Source organism: Ceratotherium simum, chromosome 36 (genome assembly GCF_057802395.1).
Source record: "Ceratotherium simum simum isolate JZ-2026a chromosome 36, ASM5780239v1, whole genome shotgun sequence".
Classification (NCBI taxonomy): Eukaryota; Metazoa; Chordata; class Mammalia; order Perissodactyla; family Rhinocerotidae; genus Ceratotherium; species Ceratotherium simum.
The window spans coordinates 8781271-8795737 of NC_141935.1; the positions used below are offsets into that span (position 1 = coordinate 8781271).

Sequence of the window (14467 nt, forward strand, 5' to 3'; positions counted from 1 at the left end):
GGTGAGGACTCACAGGCAATCCTGTTAGCCAAAGAGCTCACGGAAACATATAAAGGGCGGGGATTTAAGAGGAGCACTGGGCCGGCAAGGATTGATATCCTCTGTTCAAATAAATCTCTCTACTCCGTTCTACCTGGGTTTGCCGCTTGCAGAAAAAACAAGGGTCCTGAGAGGTTTATAAAGTGTCCTGAAAATGTGACGTTCCAGCTATCAACATAACTTACTAATTCCACCAAGGCCAAGAAGAGAGGCTTTATAAACACACTCAGAATGTTACCTTACTAAAAAATGGAAAAGTAGGCAGTTTTGCTTGACCCACAGTTAAGGGAGGAACTGGGTTCACAGATGTGTGCACATATTTGAGAGGACGTGGAAGCACTTGTAATTTTTTTTAAAGGTAAACAACACTACATATATAAATGTCTTGTGTTTTAGGTACTTTTGCAAGTTAGTTATAAAACCAGTTCCTTGTGTCATTGTCAAGCCTCGAGAATATATAAGGATGACAGACCTTTGCCTCTTGAGTAAAAATAAGACATATAAGAGCCAACTAAATTATAGAAATGGCCTCTACATGAGCAATAATTATATTGTAATCAACATACATAGTATCTTATTGAAAACTATTTATAGCCTTAACTTCTTTGGCAATTGGAGAAAGTAGAAGATTCTAAAATGAAAACTTGTCATATGTTTCTCCCTGCAGTGGGAATCAACTAATGTGTGGGCTTTGGCCCTGATCTACTTTGCACGTAGTCATGACATATATATATCATTCAAATAAAAAGATAACAAAATCAAAATGATCTGGCCCATTGTGGGAGAATGTCCATCCTAAATAGCTTTTAGCAACATTAATGAGTATAGATGAATCTCTATTCTGTGAAAGAGAGAGAATCTATAGCAGGGAAATACCACCTATGCCGAATGGTCTGGTGGAAAGCAGCCACAGATGGGCAAAGCAACATTTTTAAGATGCTGCCAAAATAAAATTTGAACTCAAAAGTCTTGACCTGGAGCATTTGAAAACTATCAGTGGTAATAAAGTCAATTAGGTGGTTAACGGCAAAAGATGAATAGCTATTTATATTTAATGCCAAATAAAGTGAATACATTGGCAGCTAGGAAATAGTATATATCAGCCTCATAGAACTATCAAGACAGTTCCCGTCCACAGTCTGACTAAACAGGCACAAAAATCAGAAATTTCCCTAAAGTGTCTGTAGCTTTATCATCAGCTCTTACCAAGTTGCTGTAGAAGCTTGCTAGCTGTTTTCAAGTAAATTCATATTTAGTGTCATGTTTCATAATTCATTTAGTTTCACTGGAATATTATAAAGGGCAGTGGTGTAAGTGAAGCCTTGGAATGGCTTCATGCACGGGTAAGAGACCCATTCAAAATTCAAAATGTTAAACAGACCAATGAATTCTAATATAAAAGAGCACAGGAAGTTCACCGATGTGGTTTCAGATTCCACACTGCAACTAACCTTTAAGAAACCTCCACTTGTTGAATGTTTGTGCACCATCAAAGAGGAAATCTACTATTATCTGCAAATGCTATCACCGACGTCCTCCCTTTTCCAACCACGTATCCGTGTGAGGCTGGATTTTCTTGCTATACTTGAATCAAAACATCCTGCAGCAAAAGATTGAAGGCAGAAGCAGATAAGAGAATCCAGCTCTCTTCAATTAAACCAGACACTAAGAAGAGTTGTAAAGAGGTGAAGTAATGCTACTTTTCTGACTACAGTTTTTGTTTAGGAAGAGTTATTTCTCATCACAATCTTTATGTCAACGTATAGTGGGTTTATTATTTTTAAATGAATTAATAAATATCCTTAATTTTTTTTTTAAATCTTTATTATGATAATAATCAAGAGATATAAGCAACAGAAACAAAAACTCCTTGGGATTGTTAATAATTTGTGTGTGTGTGTGTGTGTGAGGAAAATTAGCCCTGAGCTAACATCTGTTGCCAATCCTCCTCTTTTTGCTGAGGAAAATCGGCCCTGGGCTAACATCTGTGCCCATCTTCCTCTACTTTATATGGGATGCTGCCACAGCACGGCTTGACAAGCGGTATGTTGGTCTGCGCCCGGGATCTGAACCTGCAAACCCCGGGCCACTGAAGTGGAGAGCGTGAACTTAACCACTACGCCACCGGGCCAGCCCCATGGATTGATAATAATTTTTAAAAATAAAAGGGGTCCTGAAGCCCTAATGGAGTGGTGAAGAGCACAGATTTAGAGGTCAACACGGTTTGAGTTTTAACTCTGAGACATCCTTGCATGACCGTGGGTAAGATGAACCTCTCTAAACATCAGTTTCCTCATATAGAAAGTGGAGATAATATTAGCTACTTCAACGCATTGTTGTAAGTTTTAAATAAAATTATATATATGTATGAAGTTTCTGGCGTGTGACAAGTTCTCAGTAAATGAAAGCTCTTATTGTGACATCCCTAAAGCACAGGGTGAGTACGTGACAGACATGCAATGAACAGCACAGTAGTGTAAAATCCAAGAGAAAAAGAAGTTTCAAGCAAAGAGATTTATGGACAGTGTGGAAATCTGGAGGGATGATGAATTGTGTGGTTCCTTGGTGAGCTTTGGAGAGGTCAGTTTGAGAAACATGTAGTGTCAAATGCTGGACTACAAGAAGCCAACTGAGCGGTAGTGCAGAAGTGCAGGCTGGGAATGTAACTCCCCTTGCAGAGCCGCCCTGGCAGCTTGGAGTCCTGTGGAACTCACCTGGCAACATCCTTGACTATGAACCCTAGGTTGAACAATTTTGTGAGAGTCCCTGCAGACAGAAGTTGCCTTATAGCAGCAGATCAGCGAGAAACCCAAGTCAGTTTAGAGGGTATTCCCTTCTTATAATATTTAGTATATTTTGCCTTATATTACCATTAGAGGCGGACCAATATTTTACCTCCACCCTCTCCCCTTTGAGGGGACTTAGGACACCAGCAGCATCTCTTAAATTGTTTTCCCCAGAGTAGATACAAAGTAAAAAGTAAAATTGAATTGAATAAGTAATTTCTACAGTGTAAACATATATGGTGACTGAGACAAGTGAATGGCATATAGCTGCCAGGTGTGAGGCTAGAAAATTTAGTCAGATGCCCTTGAATCACCTTCAACTTGATCTCTTGGTCTCCATGAAGAGTTTTCCTTGTGGACCAGTTATCTTTTAATAGCAAGGACAAAGATTCTATTTTTCTGGGCATATCTATGCAACAAATTTACTTTCTGTTATTAAAACTAGGGTCTTTGCCTTCCTGGCCTACTAACGGCCTTAGTAACATGCTGCATTTATAATTTTTGATTAGGTTGAACCCAGGTGGCCTACATATGACATACAATTAAACTTTATTAATTTGGATAATACTAATTCAGAATTTGCCCTTATTCAGGTGTACAATTAAGCTTGCTCTTTTGCTCTCTAGGAGAAAAGATTTTATAAATAACTCAAACTCTGACCTATATCACAATGGTATTTTTTATAAATTAGTTAAAAGAACAGACAACTTTTCAAGTTGTCAGTCTCCTTTCACCTTTAAAATAAGCAAAATCATTGGGTTTCAAAGAGTGAGATCATTAGAACCATCTGGGGAGGTTTTTAAAATACAAATTCCTGCTTTCTGCCTCAAACCTACTGAATTAGAATAAGAATTTTAAATCTATAAGTGTAAAATGCACCCTACTAAATCTTATGATTAACCAAGTTTGGGGATCACTGGACTATATTATTTTTAAAGATCCTATATTTAGCCTAAGTTATGCTGTGGAAAGAAATTACTCCAAAATCTCAGTGATCTACAAGAAAAGTCTCTCTCTTATTCATTGCACATGTTCATTGTAGTTCAGCTGAGGCTCTGCTCCATGTTAATCATCTTTACTCCCCGGCTCAGACTGACAGTGTAGCTTCATCTGGAACTTTCCCTGTCTTACGGCAGAGGGAAAAGAGATACGGAAAACCGTGAGCTAGCTCATAAAGCTTTTGTTAGGAAGTGATACATGTCACTTCCACTGACATTTCACTGGCCAAAGGATGTCACGTGGCCATTCCTGAATTCAACAGAGTAGGGCTGTACAACCTTCCTGCAGGAAGAGGAAATGAATAATAGTTAACAATAGTATAATCCACCACTGGCCCACCCAACTCTAAAAATTATATAATAAAGTCAATGATTCCCATATACACATTAAAAGGGATGCTGATTATAAAAATTATCTGCTTTTTAAAATGGTTCCTATAATAGTTTGTTAGCCTAAAACCTTACTTTGAGATCCTCTAAAAGCAGACCCTAAGATAAGGACTTAGAGGCACACAGATTATTTGGAAGGTAAACCCAGGAAGACATGTTAGGAAGTTAGGAAAGTGAGACAAGGAAGAGAGAAGAGTCAATAAAAAGCAAGAGGGGCTCAATCTTGCTGGAGACCCCCCTGGGAGACCTTGTGAGACGAGCATCAGGACCCTCCCATGAGAGGGAGGGGCATTTGTCTACCACGCCCATCCCCACTGGTTGGAGGTTGACTCCTGGGCCATTAGCTCCCTCAAACTTTCTGGTTTAGGCTTTATAGCTGAGCAAGCTCTAGTAACACTGGGGAAAACCCTCAGGCAGAGAAAGAGGAAGATGCAGGTGCTTAAGGTGGGAACCTGTTGGGAGTGGAGGGGATTATCCACAGGTGCAGGAAAACTCAGGTAGCCAAGGGGACACTGATGGACCATCAACAGCATCTGCTATACCTAGCTCAGAGATGACCTCTGTTATTAGATATCTTATTATCAGATGTTTCATTTCTTTAAGTGAATCTGATCTATCCCACAGTGAGTCTAAATTGATTATTTTTTTCCCTATTCACTATTAGCACTTAATAATGCCTTAGTTTCCACTTTAAGTGTCAACTCACATTAAATGCCAGTGGTTACCTGAAACATGTTGAAAAAGATCCAAGCTCAGGTTTGGTGTGCAATGCCCAATTAAGGACATCTTCGACAGACAAAGAATAGGGGACATAGTACATGTGCCACATATCTGTTATCCTTTAACTTAGTACAATAGTGGGCCCAAAAAACAGTGTTAAATAAACATTGTTGATTGACCTGGAGCTTTGAAATATTTATCTCGACTGCTCAGAATGGGAAGAAGCTTAAGTAACAATTATCTGTGATTTGATTCTACAAACTTAAGCAACATATGGAAAATAGAGAGTAAGTAAACATATAACACATGGGTTTGGGGAAATCCTAATGTCAAGAAGAGATGCTCCCATATCCTTAAGGATAAAATTAGTACCACATCTTCTCTCCATAGAAACAGAGAAACCTAAGAAGAAATTAAAATGTGAGTTTGAGTTTTGCCTTGTTCTTTCTTACTTCCAAACTCCTTGTTAGGACTTTGCTGTTCTTGTTTCTGTGAATCGTAAGCAAACCCTTAGCAGGGCGAACACCCACCTCTGGTCTTGCCTCTTCCTTCATCAACTAATCCGCAGGCCTTGGAGAAGAGGAAGCGCAGGCTGGCATAGCCTCACTGTTTTTACTCACTACAAGGTGACTTTTGCAGCTTCCCCAGCTGAAATGTTTTATCTCCAATTTGGACTTCAGCCTCATTGGCCAAATCTTGATGGGACCTGGTGTTAGATCCTGAGTCCGGTTTTAACTGATTTGAGATAGTTAACTCCGTGTCTCCTGGGCCTGACCTTCCTGGGCAGGCATTCTATTTATGGTCTCCACCTGACACCAGCCTTTCTTCTTCCTGACCAAGGTTTTGCTGCCTTTTCCGCTCCTAACATTCTCTGACCCTTAGTCAGCTTATCACAAAAATTAGACCAAACAGCCGACCCCTGAGGGAAGAAGCAATGGAAGTGCCCTGTCCTTTCTCACAGAGAAAGGCATCTGTTACTGCCCGGTCAAAATTCAGCAGCAGAGTGCAACTGAGAACATTTTCTTTTTTCCACAGGAAATGAAAACCTTAAAAATTTGTAGCCCCTGAGTGTTTTCCTAAGATGATAAGGTTTATGATCCAGCTATCATTTAGCCAAAAGCAACTTTTCAAAGGGCCTAGGATGTTTGATAGAGCATGATTATAAATTTATTTCGGCTCTCACCAGTGACATGGAGATTATGCAAACTTCCCTGGATTCGCTCTGAGAGGCTCTCACACACATATAAAAGTGCTGCCGAGTAGATGCTGTCAAGGGCCTGTGCTCTGGCATCAGAATCTCCCCTGCTGTGTAACCTTGGCCGAGCTACTTGACCTCTCTACGCATCAGTGTCTTCATTTGTTAAAAGGGGTGATAACATCAACATTAGAGAGTGGTTGTGAAAATTATGTACGAAAATAAGAACATATAGAATTAGTGTTTGGCTATATTTGCCTTCACCAGAAAAGCAGAGAAATACTCTTCTTTATAAATTATAAAGATCAAACAAAGAGCTAAAAAAGGATTTTAGAAATTAAATGATGAGAAGCGCTTCTTAATTTAGTAATGGTGGCACTTTTAACAGATGGTCTCAAAATTCTTTGAGACTCCTCCCATTAAGAGGTGGGGTCTATGAACTCCATCACCACCTTGATTAGGCGCAGATTTGTAACTGCGTTGAACTATACACTAGGGCCGAAGTGACACTCTGTGACTTCTGAGGCTGGGTCATAAAAGGCCAGCAGCCTCTGCCTGGTTCTCGTGAAGCATTGCCCTTGGACATAGTTCCCCTCAGAACCCAGCCCCACACTGTCGAAGCCCAGCCATGTGGAGGGAATCAGTGCCCTGGTCGGTAGCCTCAGCTGAGCCCAGGCTTCTAGCCTTCCACGCTCAAACATGTGAGTGAAGAGGTCCCCTCATGATTCCAGCCCCAGCCATTTCTGTCTTTCCAGCAGAGGCCCCAGACATCGTGGAGCAGAGAAAAGCCACTCGACTGGGCCTTATCCAAACTCCTGCTCTCAGAATCTATGCGCATAATAAGATGGTTGTTGTCTCTGCCACTAAGTTTGGGGTGACTTATTACACAGCCATACATGACCAGAGCAGCAACACCAACAAAATAAAGAAAATAGTTCACAAGGAAATAGAGAACTAGGCTCACTCATATTGATACTTTGAACTAAAGAACAGATCACACTAAAACCTTGAGAGTCAATTATTCACATCTTATGAAATTGTTATGCCTCAGTTTTAGAAGAATTTTTTTCTGAAGCTATATACATCATTACATAGACTTCATTGGGACCTGCTTATCAAAGCCCAATCATTATTAATTGTCTTAATTCTCTTTTTAAGTAAATAAATTTCAATGATGTATGTTATGAGATTAACATTTACTTAATTAAACAAAGATTTAAAAGTGTCTACACTACTTTGCACCCTGTGAGGCATTGGGCTTCAAATTTTAGAGTAATAAGAATCACCTTGGATTCTGTTAAAAGTCTGAATTCAAGGCCCTTCCACGGAGATTCTGATTCAGTAAATGTGCGCCTTTTTTTTTTTTTTCTGGTTTTTGCTGAGGAATATTAGGCCTGAGCTAACATCCATTGCCAATCCTCCTCCTTTTTTTTTTTTTTTGCTTGAGCAAGATTAGCCCTGAGCTAACATCTATGCCAGTCTTCCTCCACTTTATATGTGAGTCGCCACCACAACATGGCTGACGAGTAGTGTATGTCTGTGCCTGGTATCCTAACCCACGAACCCAGGCCACTGAAGCAGAGTGTACCAAACTTAACCACTACACCCCGGGGCCAGCCCTAGATGTCCATTTTTGACAGGAGATTCTGACACTGACGGAATAGAAAAACAACTTTAAAAACTACTCCTGGAGAGGGAATAAGATACACAGAAGCAGTACCTAGTTTCTGCCTCGAATAACTTAATTTGAATTAATAGAAAAGACATTTGTGTGAAACAATATGAAGACCGCATTTAGGCTTCAAGTTGTGTTTTAGCTTCTAATCCAGTGGAGCCAACATTTTTCTTCTTTAATTTGAATTGTTGGTTTGGAGAAAAACTAGGACCAAGAGTCTGAGCTTTTTCCAACTGGCAGGAGAGCTTAAGCAATTTCCTTAGTGACGGATCTGATTACCACAGTTCATTTACAACCTATATGAGCAATATAGTCCATGGGTTAAGTGAAGAATTTAATGTCTTGATGTTTAATGTTACTTTCCAAGAAGATTAAAGGAGAGTTCTGTGTTTCACATTGAATGACCAGCCAGGAAGCATTTTGGACTGAATATCCCAGGAAACTTTTCAGTAAAATGACAAAGAATAAAGCATGACTTGAAATTTTAATAACACCTTCCCCTCCACCTGTCTGGTCTCTTCTTTCCTTATGCTCTTGGGATCACAAGAATATAAATATTTTCCAAACTGCTTAAAAATCCAAACACATATATTTTAGGTTAAACATGGCAGCTTGAACAGATGTGTCTATATCTTCTTTCTCTGCAGGAATGCCACTAATGTGACATAAAAGAAATAAGAAATATATACTCTCACAAGGACAAAGAGAACAGAAGATGTGGTGACACCAAATAAAAGACTGTGACAAAATTTTAGAAGCTGAAAAATTGATGGACGATTATGAACAGACTTAGTAGAACAGAAAAGGTTGAAAGCCTTTAATAGTGAGATGACAACAGGAGGCAACCGATTCCTGCCCCAGAGCCTCCAACTCAAACACTTAGAGGCACCTGGTTTCCTTGAAGTTGGGAAACAGGAAGATTGGTTAAATGTTTGTATAGGGATAACTAAAACCCTGAATCCCTCCACAGACAAGCTAAGAAGCCAGGCTATTACTACTCTTTCCTGAAGCCCATGGGAGATAGGAGGTTTTCTTTATAAAGAAGATTGCAGCTCTGAGGATGAGCATGAGATACTACATGAAAACAGATTAAGTGAAAGCATCCATGGAGAATGGTGAAAGCTCCCTACACCCCGACAGTTTCCTCTCCCTATTCCCATGCCTCACCTAGAATGCCAGCAGCCAGGCCTAATCTCCAAATCTGGAGACTGGAGCATACCTTTCTAAAAAGAACTGCTTAATCCAAGGAAACAGACCTACAGACATTGACATTATGGGATACCCTAATGAAAAAGCCACCTTGTCACCCCATCACACTACAGTGAAGCCCACAAGGTAGTCCATCCAAGCACAAAGGGCTTCCAACCAGCTTTTTAATGCCTCTCTCTTTTCTATGGAGAGACACTCGAAGATTAGTAGTCATCGAAGCAGAAGCCTCTAATATTAAAGAGACCTAAACAAACAAGCAGATAGAAGAAATTTAGAAGAAACAGAGAACACGCAAGAAGCAGAAGAAAACTTCAAAGCACTTAGAATTAATACCTACAGAAAGATAAGTAAAGATATTGCAGCATGAAACAAAAACCACATGCTAGAAAAAGAACATTCAGAGAACAAGAGCTATTACAAATAAAATTGTGATATAACTAAAGATTTAATAGAAGTGTAAAAGATAAACTTGAAGACATCTCAAATCTGCACCTACCCCCCAAAAAATGTTTGAATGATCCAAAATAACAAGTGAGAAAATTAGAGTATTGATTCAGACATCCACATCTGCCTAATTGGTGCTCTAGAAAGAAGGAATTGAGAAAGTAAAGTGGAATACATTATCACAGAAATAGTAAAAGAAACTTCCCCATAGAGGACATACTTCCATAATGATACGTAGGGCCCACAAAGTGCTCAACAAAATATATGAAAATAGACCCATACTGGGGGCCAGCCCACGGCGTAGCAGTTAAGTGCATGAGCTCCGCTGCTGCGGCCCGGGGTTCGGATCCCGGGCGGGCACCGAGGCACCGCTTGTCAAGCCATGCTGTGGCGGCGTCCCATATAAAGTGGAGGAAGATGGGCATGGATGTTAGCCCAGGGCCAGTCTTCCTCAGCAAAAAAGAGGAGGATCGGCATGGATGTTAGCTCAGGGCAGATCTGCTTCACAAAAAAATAAATAAATAAAATAAAATAAAGTGTGCTTTAAAAAAAGAAAGAAAGAAAAGAAAATAGACCCATACTATGTTAGTTAAAGTAAACTACACCACGGTAAAATATATATATATAATATGTATATATAAAATGGCTCAAAGACAATAGAATTTTATATCTCACTTACCCAGGAGCTCAAAGAGGGTAAGGAGGTCTCTTCCATGTGATGATTCAGGTATCCATGATCACTCCATTTGGTGGTTCTGCCATCCCCTAGTTCATCACTGTCATCTGCACCCAGTCTATGGAAAGGGAAAGAAAAATCAGAAAGGAAGAAAACTTGTTTCATAAAAGCCTCGGCCCCAAAACAGCACACATCACTTCTGCTACAATTCCATTGGTAAGATCTAGTCATGTGGCTACATGCAGTTTCACAAAGAGCTGGAAAGTGAGGTTTCTCATCTATCAGCCTCTTTCCGGCTTCAACTCTATACTATGGCAGAGAAGAAAAGATTTCAGTGGACAGCTAGCTATAACTGCCACACATGAAGGCATATCACCATATTTCAAATCACCTGAGAATAAAGAGCAGATTCTAAAAGCTTCCAGAGAGAAAAAAACAAGTCACTTACAAAGGACCAGCAATCAGAATGCCACCAAATTTCTTGAAAGGAATACAGAAAGACAGTGGAGAAAAGTCTACCTAATTCTGAGGGAAGATGGTAGTCAATCTAGGATTCCATAAGGAGCCAAACCATCAATATGTAAAGGTAGATAGACTTTGCAGACTTGTGCAGCCTCTAAAGGTTTACTTCCCAAATACTTTCTCAGGAAGTTCCCGGAAATGTGCTCTACAAAAGCAAGGGAGGAACCCAAGAAAGAAGAGGACATAAAATCCAGAAAACAGAGGATCCAAAAAACAAGAATAAAAGGAACTGAATTCCAATAGTGATGGTGAAAAGATACTCTGGTCTGACAGCTAAGCAGCAAACTTATAGAGCAAGTTCTGATTGGGGCAAGAAGATGAAGGTTTCCAGAAAAAATGAGCCTAAACACACACACACAAATTGAACTAATAGATTCCTCGGTGTGTTTGACTCTATCGAAAGGAGTTTTAATGTTTTGTCAGAGTGTGGGGTTTAATTAGTGATAGGTACACAAAAATTAAGTAACTAAAAAGAAAAGGAATAAATTCTAGGATACTATATGACTTATCTGTGAATTATATTAAGGCAGTTATAATAACATAACTACTAAATATTTATTTAACCAAAAATTGCTACAGAACATTTAGAGGGATGGGGGTGAAAAATGTAGTGGGCAGTGGGAAATGGAAATGTAAGAGCACTAAATCGTCATCTTTCACACACAAAAAAAGCCAGTTGATAATGTCTTAAATTGAAAAATCAAGAGATAACAGTTTAAACATGTTATTTAGAAATATGGAGAGTCTTATCCTCAGTTCCCCAGAAAGCAGAGCCTGAGACAAAGGCTGATATGCTGCTCCTGTATTAGGGACTACAATAACAGAGAAGGAGAAATGAGGGAAAGGGGGGTGAGGTGAGCAAAAGGGGAGCACTAATCAAAGGGCGTTGTCCAGTTGTCACAGTCATATAATTGACTGTGACTTGAGATAAGACTTCACCACCAGCTTCCATATCGTATTGGTCAAAGGTTCACTTCATGTTTTTGAATTAAGTAAATATAGTCACCAAGGGCGCCTCAGTGTCAACAGGGAAGCCCTGAATGTGAGTCAAGAGGCAAAGCGGGTGGGGTGGAAGCGAGAGCCTGTTTGATCATGACCCCGTGTAGTCAGTAGAGCCCACACAGAGCTGGTCACTGCAGAGGTGACAGAACAAGTAGCCAGACTCTCTAGAGACAAGTGAGATTGTCTGACTCTGAAGTTGCACATAAGAGGTGTTTGATAAGGAGGCTAAACAGCTGAAAAAAATAACTAAAAGAATTAAATGGAATTGCCCATGGAAAAAGGGAATCAGGGGGTATACAGATTGGGATAGGACTCAAAATATAATTTTATTTTTTAATTTTTGTATATATATATTATTATATTAAAAAGACAAACTTAAAAATGATTAAAAGTATTTTAAATAATAGAATTCTTTATTCTAGACATGTCATTGCAACCAAGAATTGCTTTTAATTTTAGCAAAAAAGGCTAAGTCAAAATGATTTTTTTTGTTAGGACATTTCTATTTTCATATTACTAACATACTGAATGAAATCAATTACCAAAATTCATAGAATTGGCCAGTAATTCTCAAACTTTTTGGTCTAAGGACCTCTTTATAGTCTTAAAAATTCTATAGGTTTTAGTTACTGATATTTACTATATCGAAAATAAAATTAAGATTTTTAAAAATATTTGTTTATTGAGTCACTTAAAAACAACAGTAATAAACCCACTTATGTTGTCATAAATAACATATTTTTATTTAAGAAAACATTTTCCAAAACGAAATGCTTTATTGAGAAGAGTGGCATTGTTGAACACTTTTGCAATTCTCTTTAACTTCCAGGCTAATAGAAGACAGTTTGTTTCTTATATCGGCTTCTGTATTCAGTTTCTTGTGACATGTTGTTTGGTTAAAATGTATGAAAAAAATGTGGCCCCAAACAGATACATCGTTGGAAAAGGAAGGAGTATTTTAATAGCCTTTTCAGATAATTGTGTTTATTCTTTGATATACTACACCTAAATGTGAAATTGGAAACCATACCCATGAACTTTTTATATTCGGTTACATTAAAAGTCGTTGGTCTATCTTGCACTTTGAATGAAACTTTTGTTAACCATGCATGATTTTGTAACACAACACATTAGCCCCTTGAAAAGTACTGGTTCACTGAGCTATTTAGATCTTTCAAATTTCATTTCATTATTCAATGTCAAAAAATCACATTTATTAACATCACCACCAGTCTCATTAGAAAAATCTTTAGGTATCAGGAAACTGTCTAGCTCATGGTGATGAATACAAGTTTTCCAAATTTCTAATTTAACTAATTTTTGTGTGAAAGCTCAGATTTTTTCATTGGCGACAATGTCAGCTGCTTTGTTAAAATGATAGCTCACTTCATTTATTTTTGAGAAAACGCCTGCCAAATAAAACAGAATAGCCCTAGTTAGAAACGTTAGTTGTTCATTCAAGTGAAAATGATGTTCCATGAAAAAAGCAGCTAGTTCAGCTTGTAACTCAAACACACACAAGTGCTTTTCTTCGCAACAACCATTATACTTTAGTAAGAAACTAAAGTTCTTTATTTTTCCAGCTTTATTGAAATATAATTGACATATACCATTGTTTAAGGTGTACAACATAACGATTTGATAGATGTATGTACTGTGAAATTATTACCAAAATAAGGTTAGTATCCATCCATGACCTCACGAAGTTACAAATTTGTGTCTGTGTGTGTGTGGTGAGAACTTTTAAGATCTACTCTCTTAGCAACTTTCAAATATACAATTCAGTATTGTTAACTACAATCACCATGCTGTATATCACATCCCCAGAATTTATTCATCTGATAAGTGGAAGTTTGTACTCTTTGAGCACCTTCACCCATTTCCACCACCCCCACCCCTGGCCCTGGCAACCACAATCTACTCTCTGTTTCTATGAGTTCAGGAACCAAAGTACTTTATGCCCATGTTACACCCAAGTACTTTATTCTCATTTTATCATACAGAATGTTAAAATAACCTGAACTCAAGGGTCGAGATTTAATAAAATTAATAATCTTTACTGCTTCATAAAAATATTCTTAAGCATAACAAGCATGTTTTTTAACTGTAAGTGTATGGCAATGAAAAATACAATGACTACCAGTACAGTTTGGTACCACTGCCTCCATTCATGCCAAGGTGCCAGCAATTTTACCTATCATGTTTTTTGCTCCATGCTTGCAAATGTCAACCCAGTGAAAAAGGCAAATAATGTTTTAGTATGATTATGAAAATAGCTTTGCCCTCTAAGACACCCAAAAAGGGTCTCAGAGACCCACAGAGTCCGTGGACTGTGCTTTGAGAACTACTGATATGGGCACCAAGTATCATAAATGATTACAAACAAGGGTCCTCACTTTTTTGCCTGGCTGAAACAAGAATTCAGTTAAATGTTCAAAGCTGTGTAGTCTATACATACGCAGGAGGATGCAGTAGTAATGACACTTGATCTCAGCTCAGAGGACCTGAATCCCAGTATTGTCATTTACTAGTCATAAAACCACAGATTAGCCAACTATGCTCATTTGAGTGTCATTCTCCCCGTCTGTATATAATGAGATGCTACCACCTACCTCTCAGGGTTCTTGGATAGACTAGAGCTACTCAAAGTGAGGTCCCTGAACCCTCAGCATCAGCATCTCCTGAGAACTCGTTAGAAATGCAAATTCTAGGCTCCCAATCCGCATGTGTTGACTCAGAATCCCTGAGCGTGGAGCCCAGGAATCTCTCCTTCATCGGGCTCTGCAGGTGATTCCCAGCCATATTAAAATT

The 14467-nt window shown here is 38.8% G+C and overlaps 1 long non-coding RNA gene across 1 annotated transcript in view; it reads right to left on the reverse strand.

The window, feature by feature from the left end:
- LOC147912344 (uncharacterized) overlaps positions 1-14467 on the reverse strand; it is a 170723-nt gene that overhangs the window by 138709 nt on the left and 17547 nt on the right. The window contains exon 2 of the long non-coding RNA XR_015550013.1: positions 10136-10250. This is a non-coding gene — a long non-coding RNA (uncharacterized LOC147912344). The remainder of the gene's footprint in view (positions 1-10135; positions 10251-14467) is intronic.